The sequence below is a fragment of the Panthera pardus genome, unplaced genomic scaffold (assembly GCF_024362965.1).
Source record: "Panthera pardus isolate Hobbes unplaced genomic scaffold, ASM2436296v1 HiC_scaffold_11, whole genome shotgun sequence".
NCBI lineage: Eukaryota > Metazoa > Chordata > Mammalia > Carnivora > Felidae > Panthera > Panthera pardus.
The window spans coordinates 2777396-2791971 of NW_026526666.1; positions in this window are offsets into that span (position 1 = coordinate 2777396).

Here is a 14576-nt window from a genome sequence, read left to right on the forward strand (position 1 = left end):
ATTAGTCAGGATTCTCCAGATAAAATGAATCAATATAGAACTAATATAGACAACATACTAATTCATCCTTGGCCCTTCAGATAGATAGACAGACAGGTAAGTAAGACTCATTTTAAGGAACTGGATCACAGGACTATGGAGGCTTTACCCTTGCAAAGTAGGACGGCAGGCTGGAGACCCACAAAAGGCTACAGTTTGGCTCCAAAGGCTTTCTGCAGACAAAATTTTCTCTTCTTTCAGAAAGATTAGTCTTTTTCTACTAAGGCCTTGAACTGATTGGATGAAGCCCACTCACATGGAGGGCAATCTGCTTTAGTCAAAGTCTGCTGATTTACATGTTCATCTTATCTGAAAACACCTTTACAGGAACATCAAGAATATTGTTTGGCCAAATATCTAGGTGCTGAGACCTAGCTAAATTGACATACAAAATTAACCATCACCTCCGCTATATTTTTCCTTAATAGTTTTTTGCACCTATTTCCACAAAAATTCACACACCTCAGACACATCATTGTAGCCAGGAGAATCCTGCACCTGACCGGGTCACCTTGTGTTAGAGGTTGATTTTTCTGTCGAATCTCAGGAGCAGAAATTGAGCTCTATGACTTTTATATACTACTACATGTAATTCTTGGACAAGTCTTTTTCTCTAGCATTTGTACATTTTCAATCATTTTCTCCCGCCAGTGGTATCAAAGTAGAATTTTGGTTTTGCTTTTATAAAATAAACATCCAGAGATGATCTCTGTTGGGTGGTGGTTCACAAGGATCCACTCTCTGTTAGACAGTAAATGACAGATAATCTAACCTGCAAGTCTTTTTTTTTTTTTTTTTTTTTTTAATTTATTTTTGGGACAGAGAGAGACAGAGCATGAACGGGGGAGGGGCAGAGAGAGAGGGAGACACAGAATCAGAAAGAGGCTCCAGGCTCCGAGCCATCAGCCCAGAGCCTGACGCGGGGCTCGAACTCACGGACCGCGAGATCGTGACCTGGCTGAAGTCAGACGCTTAACCGACTGCGCCACCCAGGCGCCCCCTGCAAGTCTTTTTTGATTGGCTATTTGTCCTGAGGGTTTTGGTATTTCCTGGTGTGTGAGTCTGCAGTGCTGAGAATTTGTTCACACCTTATCTAACACTAGATAAAATTCTTTGGACCCCAAAGTCAATACTATATATAACAAGAATTATCTCCATACACAGTAATTCTCCCCTAAGAACTCTTAACTTTAATAAATTGCTCTACATAATGGAGATCTTAGAAAAGAAAGTTAACTGAATTTCTGGTATCTGTTAGTCTGTTTTCTTAGTATATACTGAACTTACTAAACGGTAGAATAATTTCACAACTATTTAAATCAGGCTAGAAAAAGGAGGGAAAAGACATTTATGTCATTACAATTAGACAATTAAATCAACAAATAGGGCTTCTGACAATTATATAAAGCAAGATTTACTAATTTCTAGAACTGTTAACTAGTTCATTCTGTTATTAAGAGAGAGAGAGAAAATCCTTTTACAATGGATTTTTAAAAAGTGGGTAAAATTCAGTGACCACAATGCAAAAGATTCTGAGAGGGTCCTGCTGGACTGAAAAGGGTATCACAAAATTAGTAAGATTTTCAGCAATGAGTCTTCTCCAAACACAATTATTTCCTTTTATTTTCCTTGCAAACAATTATTTCCTTTTATTTTCCTCACTGATAAGCATTTTTAATAAATATCATTGCCCCTTTTTCTTTAAATAGTGTTATTGCTTTCTGTAGTTAGTTCTTTTAGAATACCCAGTAGTTGTAGGAGTTTTTTCCATTATACAAATATAAACTGCTTTCTAAGAAAACAAATTGGTATAATTTGTTTTCTTCTGGAGGATATAGACAAATTAGGTCTCTAGCAATTTGAAGGACTGCCCAGAATGGTTTATATAACTTATATGAATTGAAATAATAACTTATATGAATTGAAAATAAGAGAAATTAAGTATTTCAACCAAAAAAAATTTTACGGTTCTTAAATTTTCAGAGAGTACTGGGCTCCTTTCAATTTTCACAGGCAACTGTTTTGTGCTTTTTCTATGTGATTCCCTGACATTATTCTTTTTAAGTAATCAAATGACTTATGCTTACCTAGGAGAATAAATTTCAGTATCAGTTTGGCAAACCTTAGCTAATCAAGCAGCCTTTTAATTATTTTTACTTAGAACAAATGTAAAGTACACTAAGTGTGCAGTTAAAAGTTACTTTATTAATTAAAGTAAACCCACCTGAGTAAACCACTACCCAGACTAAGGTACATTATATTTTCAGACTGTGGAAAGCTTCCTCATGCCTCTTCTCAGGCAACATTCCACAGGGTTAGCCTTCCTTAAATGTCTATCACCACAGTTTTCCTTATTCTTTGCTTTCATGTAAATGCAATCAGAAAGCAAATACTCCAGGGCCTTTTTCATGGGGCGGGGATAATCTGACTTGTTCACTGTAAACTATGGTATAGATACATCCATTTTTTAAAAATTTAAATTCTAGTTAACATACATCCATGTTTTTTTCATAAGTTTTTACTGCTGTGTGTGTTCCATCATACAACTACATCACAATATATTTAGTCTGCCGTTGTTGGACATTTGAGTTGTTTCCAGATTAGAGTCATTTAGAATAAAGCAATTATAAACATTATTTACATGTCTTTTGGTGAACATATGCATACCTCTCTCTAAAGCAGTGTTGTCCCATAGAAATTTAATGCTACTATTTGCAACTACGTGGATGGAACTAGAGGGTATTATGCTAAGTGAAATTAGTCAGAGAAAGAAAAAAATCATATGACTTCACTCATATAAGGACTTTAAGACACAGAACAGATGAACACAAGGAAAGGGAAGCAAAAATAACATAAAAACAGGGAGGGGGACAAAACATAAGAGATTCTTAAACATGGAGAACAAACAGGGTTACTGGAGGGGCTGTGGGAGGGGGGATGGGCTAAACGGGTAAGGGGCACTAAGGAATCTACCCCTGAAGTCATTGTTGCATTATATGCTAACTTGGATGTAAATTAAAAAATATACATATAAAAGAAGTTTAATGCTAGCCACAAATGTAATTTTACATTTTCTAGTAGCCACATTAAAAAAGTAAAAAGAAATAGGTGAAATGATTTTAACAATATAATTTAGCTTGATATAATCCAAAATATTACCATGTCAACATATGGCACTAGCCATAGTGGTCAACAGCTCTATGCAGCTAGTGTTTACCAGGTTAGCAGCATGGTTCTAGGCTATTTAGCTAAAATTGGCATTGTTGGTTCACAGAATATATACATATATGCCTATTTTCCTATCTATATTTATATCCATTTCTATGCTTATATCTGCAGTTGCCTTTAGTAGACACTGCCAAATAATTTTCCAAAGCTGTTGTGCCAAATTACACTCCCACCTGAAGTGAACAAGACAATTATCAGTACATAATTCACCCTTACATATGAGAGGGAACTGTTGATCTTTAAGTAAAGCCTCCCTCCAGAAAATTATATTAAAACAAAATAGGTGAGAGGAGAGAAAAGAAACACAATCAGGGAATAATGGATCTCTCTCTTTTTACTTTTTTTCTTTCTTTTGCTTTTCATAAGCTGATATTCTGGAATCTCTAAAAGGACAGGTTAAGCAATCTGCCCTGGGAGCAATTTCACTGGGTTATGAAGGAAACCAATTTCAGTGATGTGGAGGTTTTCTGGATAGCATTGAAAGTTTAGCTAAAAACTGTACATGACAAGTTATCTCTGCCAGTGTCCATCTGTTGGAACCTCTGTATTTGAAACCAGATTTGAATCTTTTCCTTTTCAGAATTTTTGAGCTACCATTTGGTCAAAATTCTGTTTCAAATGGAGCCAATTTGACCATGAGAGCCTCAGGCTCTTTTTGATACATCAATTGGATATTACCACAGGATAATGGTTCTATACCAACTTGTAAACACATGAATATTAGTGGAAGAAGACCAGAAAAAGTATGAGATCATAAGAAGTATGGAATCCACTTCATACCCAGTTTTCTAGTCAGCCTTGGCCTAAATAGGATAATAAGGCTCAAGAATCACTTTGGTCAACCTTAGCTAACAGGTGAACTTTTTAAAAATCCTCACTTCAAAATCTTAAATCAGCTTTTGTATGGCTGGCCAGTAAACACTAACTACTTAACTACTCTGATCTACTCTAGGTAGCACATTTTTGCTAATCTGTGGAGTATCTAAAACTTGAGCTGTTTTGTTATTTGAACGAAAGTCGGTGGTAAGTTATACACCACATGTTTCTAGTTTAAGAACAACAAGCCAGAATAGAAATTCTCATACATTACAAACTGGTGAAATTCAGAATCTTGAATCAGATCCTTAGAATGTTAGGTTCTTAATAAAATATGAGAGACTGCCTTTTTTTTTAAAAAAAGGTTTTGTAGTAGTAGTAATAATAGTAAGAATGGCCACATGACCATGGTCCAGGTAGCATTTTGATGTGGTGAGCAGGGGAAAGTCATTTGATTACTGAAATTTATTCTCCTAGGTAAGCCTAGGCTAGGATGCAAATTAGGTTCACCTTAGGAAACTAGAAAAAGAACAAATTAAATTGTAGGTAGGCAAAAGAAAAATAATAAACATCAGAGCAGAAGTCAATGAAATTGAAAACAGGAAGACAGAGAAAAGCAACAAAGCTAAAAGCTGGCTCTTTGAAAAGATCAATAAAATTGATAAACCTCCAACCAAGCTACTAACTGATAAAAACAAAAAAGAGAGAGAAAAGGTACAAATTATTACTATAAGAAATGAAAGATATGGGGAGTCTGGGTGGCTCAGTCAACTAAGCATCCAACTTCGGATCAGGTCATGATCTTGAGGTTAGTGGTTTGGACCCCCACATTGGACTCTGCGCTGACAGCTCATAGCCTGGAGCCTGCTTCAGATTCTTTTGTCTCCCTCTCTCTCTGCCCCTCCCCCACTTGTGTGTTGTTTTTTTCTCTCTCACTCAAGAATAAAAAAATAAACATTTAAAAATTAAAAAATGAAATGAAAGAGGCCATCAGTACTGATCCCATGGATGTTAAAAGGGTAATAAAGGAATATTATAAAAAACTCTGTGCCTACAAATGTGATCACTTAGGTGAACTGGACCAATTCCTTGAAAGACACAATCTACCAAACTCACACAAGGAGAAATAGATAATCTGAACAGACATATATCTATTAAGGAAATTGAATCAACAATTAATAACCTCCCAGAACACAAAGTAGGTTCAAAGTATTCCCTGTGACATTTTGGGTGCTCTCATACTTTTGGCTTTCTACTTATTTGACAACATTTTGATGATGGTCTCCCTTTTTTGAGGAAACGTGAGATTCACAGTCCCTTATTTACTACTAATATTTAAGTATTTTTATATTAATCTCTGTACATCATATTCTAAGATTGACACACTTCCATGGAAAATTCAGCCCCTGAGCCACTGGAAGACAGGTACAATTTAGTCTTTAAAGTCAGGTCCCAGTCAGTGTATGGTTAATAAACCTGTTTTAATTCTGTGTCTAAACCTCTGCTTCTGCATTCTCCTCCTTGTGCTTCACCTCCCACTTCTGAGAGGTCTTGGAGATCCATTTTGCTTTTGTTTTGCTCCGGGATACCCTTTTGCTCTCAAGACATAACTTGGGGCATGAAGGGGACAGATAGCATGTAGAGTCAAAGCCAGAGCTTTTCTGGGCTTAGCCATTTGGCTCCCGTTAAAGGTTGAGGCCTCTCTATCACCATTCAGGTCCTACCACAAAACTTCATCCTTCTGTGTCCTCTAAGGACATTGATTCTGTGACTTCCATTCTTATACTGCAATCTCATCTGTGCAATAGAGAAATTAGCTTTGCAAAATTCAGTAATTTGATCACCCCAGCGTGGCTCTAGGCTCCTCTGATGGCTGTCTCTGCACACTCCTCGAGGGAGTGCTTGTGGAGGCTCCTGGGCTCTGCGTCAATGCTAACCCCTCGGCCTCCCCAGAAAAGACCCCTTTCGGGTCCTGACCAGAGACTGATGGAAAATGTTCTCTCTTCTTCCTCTCTAACTGTGAACACTCATTTCAATGTTGTCATACACTGTAATTCAACATCCATTTTAAATCTCAGAGGACATGAATTTGGGGGCTTTGGCATCTGATGGTTTGTTTCATCTTGCCGCTTCCACTAGCTCTGGCCTGTCAGTCAAATTTTGAGTTTTTACATTCCAGTTTCCTCCTCTGTAACAACAGAGATAACACTGACATTGAATTGCTGCTACAAGAATTAAATTGCCTATTATACTTTATGCCAATTTACTTTTACTATTTAACTTGCATTTTTAACTATTTTAATATTATTTTACTATAATCACACTGTTCTGTTTCCTTTGTCTTTATTTTTTCAGTTACATCCTGCTTAAGACAATTGATTCATTCTGGTATTTCAGCTATGGTAGTGACAAAATTAATTTTAAAAAGAATCTTTCCTTAATAAAAAAAAAAAAAGGTGACTCAATATAAAGAAGACATTAGGTTATCAGTGGTAAAGGAACATGGATATGGCCAAATATGAAAGTGTTATTCCATGAAGTTTGAAAAATATGATTTGGGCTCATTTTTATGGGATATCCTCCCTCCTTCTTGTCACTCCAGGCGCACTCCTTCTTGCCCTAAGTCGGGAAGGTGGGAGTTGGCTCAGCTGTCTCCTCCATACAGTCACTTTTTCCTTTGTGCCCCTCAAGGGAACTCTCTGTTCAGACCATTAGGAAATATCAAGGTCCCTAAATACTTCCAGTTGGGAGATGTGATTCCTTCATCCCTAGAGCCATGGAGTCTGTTTCTGGGGAGGACTAAATCGTTTTGTTCTTTCTCTTCTTCATTTCGTCCATTAGTTGCCAATGTTAACCTTCTCTTTCTTTTCAGCATCAGGGAGGCTGAGCCAGGAGGGGACGGCAAATCTTGGTGAAGGCTTCTTAGTGTGCGCTGGCAGGCTGGCCAAACCCGAGGGCTCTGGAGGCAAACTGCCTGGCCCTGAGTGCTGGCCCTCCCCGTCACAGGGCTGGGCCCCTTGGAAAGTCAGACCAGCCTTTCAGTGCCTGAGTGTCCTCACCTGCAAGCAGGTGTAGGTTAACACCTACACCGTCTCGGGGTTGTTATGGGGACTATATCAGTTATCCTCAGTACAGCACCGAGGAACTGCGTGCTGCTCACACGGTGACGCTCGCTCGGAGAAAACCGCCAGTATCATTGTAACTAAGACTTCCGTTTTCACTTCTAACTGCACCACTGCTGACTTTCAGCATTCCCCAGAATAAATGAGGAGTGTTAAATGGTTCACTTGGGCTCTTCTTGTCCGTATATTAGTGACCAACACCTGGAAAACTGGTTGCTTGATAATTTCCATGGTGAGTTAACTGATGAGACAGCACAGCAGGTAAATGGATCCAGCTTGATCAAATTCTCGGACCTTGGACAGGCGTGATGAGTGTTCAGCTCATGGTAGACAATCTTTTGCACCTGCTTCTAGCAAGAGCTTTTAATAGTCAGTCAGACTTATCCCAAAGTATAATAAGAAAAGTCCCAATTATGTACCGGTAACCTATTCCTTTTGTTGTTGTTGCTTTTAAGAAATCAAAGTAGGAAAATTTAATTTACCTGGAATTTGTAGATTTCCTCTTTCAGTTATGATGGCATATCTGCAGTAAACCAGCACAGACACTGAAAACAGTAGATCAAATCTGGTTTAAAGGAATTGTTAGAAGTCTTTGGAAGGCTACCAATGCAACTAGGACACACAGAGCCAGCTCAAGAGAGAGAAAGGGAGAGAGAGAGAAGCTCATTGGAATGAAACTAATTTTCTGCCTTTTCCCCTCAGGCATTGGCCAGTTCTTGGCACAGGACCCAGAGACTGAGAAGCTGGGGAGAAGGCAGCTACTAAGAATCAGAAAAAATAGCAGCACTTTAAATAATCCATGAGGAGGGGAAAAGGGAGCCATAGAGGGGGCTGGAGAGATTTGTGGGGCTGTCCAGGTATTCAGACTTGAGGAGTCAAGATCCTGGAGTGCATTGGGATGTGAACCAGATAATCGGAAAGGGTTTGCCCTTGTTAACCTTAAAAATAAAACTGCCAGTTATTTTACCAGCAAAAAACACGTTTTTTCAAGAACAGTAGAGAATTGCAATAGGTAAGCTATAGCAAAACCATAGGCAAGTCCACTCAACAAAGGAGAAGGGTCTTTTATAAAGTGAAAGGGGAAGTTAGGTAGGTGTTACAAACAAAAAATCTATTGGAGTAAACTGGGGATTCAAAGTATAGTGGCTTTTCATTGGCTGAGTTGTGACTGTTTCTCATTAGCTGGGCTACTGCTGGGGGAGGAGGAAAGCCTTTCTTCCTCCTGCTGGAATAGTAAAGTAATATCCACTTGCAAGGTCTGTCTCATCCTTTTGGTATGGCAATTTGTGACAGCTCCCTCTACCAAATCTCCCATCTTCACCTTAGCCAGGTTTCAAGTTACTAATTTTCACACCCTCAAGGCATTTGCAAATTCTGCTATAGACAGGCAAGAAGCTATGAAGGCAAGCAGAGTACCGCTGAAAGAAGAGCAGTTTTCAGTGGTACATGGTACAAAGGAGATAGATACAAATTGAGGTTCAGGTCTCCCCAAAGAGAAGGTACTGCTCAGATGGCAGCCCTAAAGATCTACCACCTAGGAATGTAGGCAAAACCAGATATAGGCTGAGACTTCCAAGCAGTGCAAACTGTCAAATAGCTTAATTATGGAATGGATTGAGGTGATCTGCCTCTCTATAATCTCTCCCAAAAAGTAACATTATCCAAAGGCTCCATGGTTCTTCATACATCAGGACCATCACTCAATCACATTTTTCAGGCATACAAAGAGATGAACAAGAGGGGGACGACAGGAAAGCAAACAATAGAGACTGATTCACAACATGATTGAGCTATTGGACTTACCAGATAGGAACACTCAAATATATATGTTTTAGGCATTCAAGGACGTAGATGACAAAATGGAGACTTACATTAGAGATTAGGAATCTATTGAAAACTCAAATGGAAATCCTAGAACAAAAATATGTGATAACTAATTTTAAAAAGCAACATATGGTTGGGGCAGCTGGGTGGCTCAGTTGGTTAAGTGTCCAACTCTTGATTTTGGCTCAGGTCATGATCTCCCAGTTTGTGGAGTTGAGCCCCACAGCAGGCCCTGTATGGAGCTTCTCACTAAGAGTATGGAGCCTGCCTGGGATTCTCTCTCGCCTTCTGTCTCTGCCCTTTATCTGCTCTCTCTCTCTCAAAATAAATAAATAAAAACTTAAAAAAAAAGTAACATAGTTTTAACAGCAGTTTGGACCCAGTTGAAATATATTAGTAATTGAAATAATAAGTATAAAATACCTAGTTGAAGTATAAAGAGCTAAAATGAAAGGAACTTCAGAGCTTCAGAGGGGAGAGTTTTTAAAAAGTGTAAGTCATGTTTTTAAAGGGCTAACGTATCTGTATTTGAAGTTTCACGTTAAAGGAGATTGAAATTGGGTTGAAATCAATTTTGTAAAATGTAATGGCCAATTAAAAAATAACTGATGAACTATCAAGCCAAATGTACAAGAAATTCTGTCAACTCCAAACAAAATTAAAGACAAGAGAACTGTATCCAGGCATGTGATTGTAAAACTACTGAAAATCAAAGGCAAACAAAATCTAGAAACACCTGGAAGAAAACAACTCATGTTATATTCATTATTAAAGGGCTAAAATACTATAATTTTCAATCTGTATTTAATCCCTGACAAAATATCTTGCAAAGTGAAGGTGAAATAAAGGCTTTTCCAGATAAGCAGAATACCTTCAGTAAAGGAAATTCAGAAGATCATTCTTCAGGCAGAAATGATCCCAAGGGAACATGGAAAATGAAAGAAGGAATGAAAAGCAATGGATATGTAAAATATGTGATTAAATCAAATAAATATAACTGTCCCAAGCAAAAATAATGACTGTGTGATTTGAACATATTTTGAAATATAATGAATGATAAAAACTCAAAAGGCAGAAGAGTAAATGGAATTAATATTAGTAAAGCCCTAGTGTTGCCCACTGAACTGGGGAGACCCAGGGCCCTGGGGCCCTGTCCCAGCCAGTCCCAAAGGTGTTGCTGAAGGTTCTTGGTCTTGTCTCGAGAAAGAATTTAAGAACAGACATGCAACACAGCAGATGTGCAACACAAGTGGTAATGATTATTAAAGCGAAAAATGCACTCTCAAGGTATGAGATATGAGAGCAGGTGAGCTAAAGAAGGAGGGAGGGAGAGGGGTTGGGTTTCTATTTTTTATTGACAGTTGTTAACTAGGGGATGGACTATTGTTGGGGCAGGGATTTCTTAGAAGCAGAGTTTCTCACCTTTTCTTCCTTATTTGGTCAGAGGTTTCCTATCCTGGCACCCACCATCTGGGGCCTGTCTGGTTTGATCTGGCTTCTTGTGGAGTGGCGCCAGGCGCGACAGGCCTAGCTGACCATGACTTCCTCTTTGTTGGCTTCCAGGTCAGAGCCTAACTTAACTGCCTGCTCTAACACTAGCATAGTTTAGAAAGTACAGAAGTTCTAATTTATATTAGAGTCTTTCATTTAGATTTTACAGAACACATAAAAGTAAAATAATGTGTATCAGAATGAAACTAAACGCTGAACAATTATTTTTATGTAATTCCAACAGTTTAAAAAATATACATAATCTTGTTTTTATGCTAACAATATGTTATTGTGATACAATTTACAAACAACGCACATATATAAAGTGTACAGTTTAATGAATCTCGACAAATGTATACACCCTTGTAACCATTAGCCAGACCAAACTTTATAGAACATTAGCTCAAGAAGTTTCCCTCATGTAAGCTTCCAATCAAAATATCCCAGAGAAACTACAACTCTTCTGATTCCTATGACTACAACTTAGTTTTGTCTGTTCTGCCTTTTCTGGGACTTCTTGTAACTGGAATCATACATGAGTAACACACAGGAACACTAAAATAGCTATGTTTTAGATATTTAAAAACATCTTTTTGCAGAAGCATCTTTTGCTGAACATACTGTTTCCATGTTATCCATGTTATTGTGAGCATTTGTCATTTGGTCATTTGTATTGCTGAGTAGTGATCCAGAGAATATAAAAGTTTATCGGTTCTGGGGTGCCTGGGTGGCTCAGTCAGTTAAGCTCAGGTCACGATCTCATACTTTGTGAGTTCAAGCCCTACTTTGGGCTCTGTGCTGACAGCTCAGAACCTGGGGCCTGCTTTGGGTTCTGTGTGCTTCCACTGTCTCTGCCCCTTCCCTGCTAGTGCTCTGTCTCTCTCTCACTCTCAAAAAAATGAATAAAACACTAAAAAAAAATTTTTTTAAGTTTATCAGTTCCCCTGTTGGTAGACATTTGGGTTGTTTTTAGTTTTTGCCTAGTATGAATAATACTGCAATAATCATTTTCTGGAATCTTTTTGGATGTATACATTCATTTCTCTTGGGAAATAAATAGGAGTACTATTATTGCTGGATCATAGGGTTAAGTGTATGTTTAACTTTATGAACTCCCCAAAAGCTTTCCAAAGTGGTTGTGCTAGTTTACAGTCCAACTAACACCATACAGCAGTATCATTACACAGTCTACAAGGAGTTGGGGGAGGATTGGGCAACAATAACAACTTTCAAAATTAGTCTTTCCAGACGACCTTTCTTCATATTCTTCCAAATCCTTTGAAGGATGTGTAGAGATGGCCATGGTCACACCAACAGGTTTTACTACCAGCCTATCTAAGCCTGACAGCAGAGCCATAGAAATAGTAACCAAGGCAACCCAAGTATTAGGCTCTTAAACCCTCGATGGGAATCTGTCAGTAGTATGGTGCAGCCAACAAGCACCAGCTCTCAAGGTAGCTGTTAAATTCACAGGATTTTGTCATCATTAAAAATTAAAGTATAGGGACACCTGGGTGGCTCAGTTGGTTAAGTGTGCAACTTCAGCTCAGGTCATGATCTTGCAGTTTGTAGTTTTGAGCCCCACATCAGGCTCTGTGCTGACAGCTCAGAGCCTGGAGCTTGCTTCAGATTCTGTGTCTCCCTCTCTCTGCCCCTCCCCCACTTGCACTCTGTCTCTCTCTCAAATATAAATAAACATTAAAAAAAATAATAAAGTGTTCGAACTTACAATTAAATAAATTATAACAAAAACAAAGTAATAAATATCCAGAACACATCACTTCCTAATTATTTCACAACATTTTACTATTATCTATGCTCTTGGGGTTCTTTATGTGTATTATATTTTTTAACTAAATTAATTAAATTAATTTTTTAAATTTAACATAAAATTTGCCATCTTAAAAAAACTTACCATCTTCATCATTTTTAAGTGTACAGTTCAGTGGCATTAAGTGTGTTCACACTATTATGCTACCATCACCACCATCCATCCATAGAACTTTTTTCCTCGTTTAGCAAACCTAAATTCTGTCGCTAGTAAACAATGACTCCCCATTTCCCCCTGCCCAGCCGAATAAACAACATTCTTTTTTTAAATTTAATTTAATTTTTAAATTTACATCCAAGTTAGTTAGAATATAGTGTGACAATGATTTCAAGAGTAGATTCCTTAATGCCCCTTACCCATTTAGCCCATCCCCCCTCCCATACCTCCTCCAGTAACCCTCTGTTTGTTCTCCATATTTAAGAGTCTCTTATGTTTTGTCCCCCTCCCTGTGTTTATATTATTTTTGCTTTCCTTCCCTTATGTTCATCTGTTTTGTCTCTTAAAGTCCTCATACAAGTGAAGTCATGTATTTGTCTTTCTCTGACTAATTTCGCTTAATCTCCTCTAGTTCCATCCACGTAGTTGCCAATGGCAAGATTTCATTCTTTTTGATTGCTGAGTAATACTCCATTGTATATATATACCACATCTTTATCCACTCATCCATCGATGGACATTTGGGCTCTTTCCATACTTTGGCTATTGTTGATAGTGCTGCTATAAACATGGGGGTGCATGTGTCCCTTTGAAACATCACACTTGTATCCCTTGGATAAATACCTAGTAGTGCAATTGCTGGGTCATAGTTGTATTGCTGGGTAGTTCTATTTTTAATTTCAATAAATAAAAAATTTTAATTTCAAAAAATAAAAATAAATTCTGTCTCTATGAATTTGAATATTCTACGTCCCCATGTAAGTGGGATCATATGGCATTTATCCTTTCATGACTGGCTTATACCACTTAGCATATTGTCTTCAGGGTTCCTCCATGTTGTAACATGTGTTAGAATTTTCTTCCTTTTTAAGGCTGAATGATATTCCATTGTATGTATATACCATATTTTGTTTATCCAGTCCTCTGTTGATAGACACTTGGGTTGTTTCCACCTTTTGGTTTCAGTAAATAATGTTGCTGTGAACATGGGCATACAAATATCTCCTTTCAGTTCTTTTGGGTATACACCCAGAAGTAGAATTTCTGGATTATATGGTAATTTTATTTTTAATTTTTTGAGGAACTGCCATACAGTTTTCCAGAGGGGCTGCACCTTTTTACATTCCAAAGTGCACAAGTGTTCTAATTTCTCCACATTCTTGACAACACTTGTTATTTTGTTATTCTGGGTTTTTTAAAAATAGTAACTATCCTAATAGTTATGATATGAAGTGGTATATCTATCATATTTATATGGTGGAAGGATTATATCATATATAAATACTATATCATATCCCAACTCTATATTCAGTGATGTCTTATTGGTAGCTTAAAATTGGCCATGGTGATAGTATTTACTCCACAGACATAGCCAAATGCTACAAATCAGGATTTTATCCCTTGGAGTACTTGTCATTAAACACTTACCAGCACACCATTGAAACGGAGGCCTAGAGAAAGAAAGAAAGAAAGAAAGAAAGAAAGAAAGAAAGAAAGAAAGAAAGAAAGAAAGAAAGAAAGAAAGAAAGAAAGGAAGGAAGGAAGGAAGGAAGGAAGGAAGGAAGGAAGGAAGGAAGGAAGGAAGGAAGGAAGGAAGGAAGGAAGGAAGGAAGGAAGAGAAAGAAAGAAAGAAAGAAAGAAAGAAAGGAGAGAAAGAAAAAAGGAAAAAAAGGAAAAGAAAAGAAAAAAGAAAAGAAAGAATAATGGAGGCCTCGGAAGGAAGTGGAAAACAAGGTCAGGTGACCTTTTATATTTGTGATTCTCTTGACAGTCTCAGCTGCGGTGACCAAACTGTTGCTTGCACTTGCCACCCATTCCCTCCATTCCATCAGCTAGATTTTACTGGGCTCTGCCACAGACCATTTTCAATGGCTTTTGGGCATCCCAGGCAACTGTCAAAGATGAGTGAAAGAATAAATAATTCTATTAGATTTATAAATGAACACCACATTAAGTATCCATATTCAAGGAGATAAAGTGTTTTGAGGACTTTGACGAAGTGGAAAGTAACTTACAGAGCCAGAATGAAAAACAGACATAGCAGAGTATAATGTTTATAGAGATTTTTT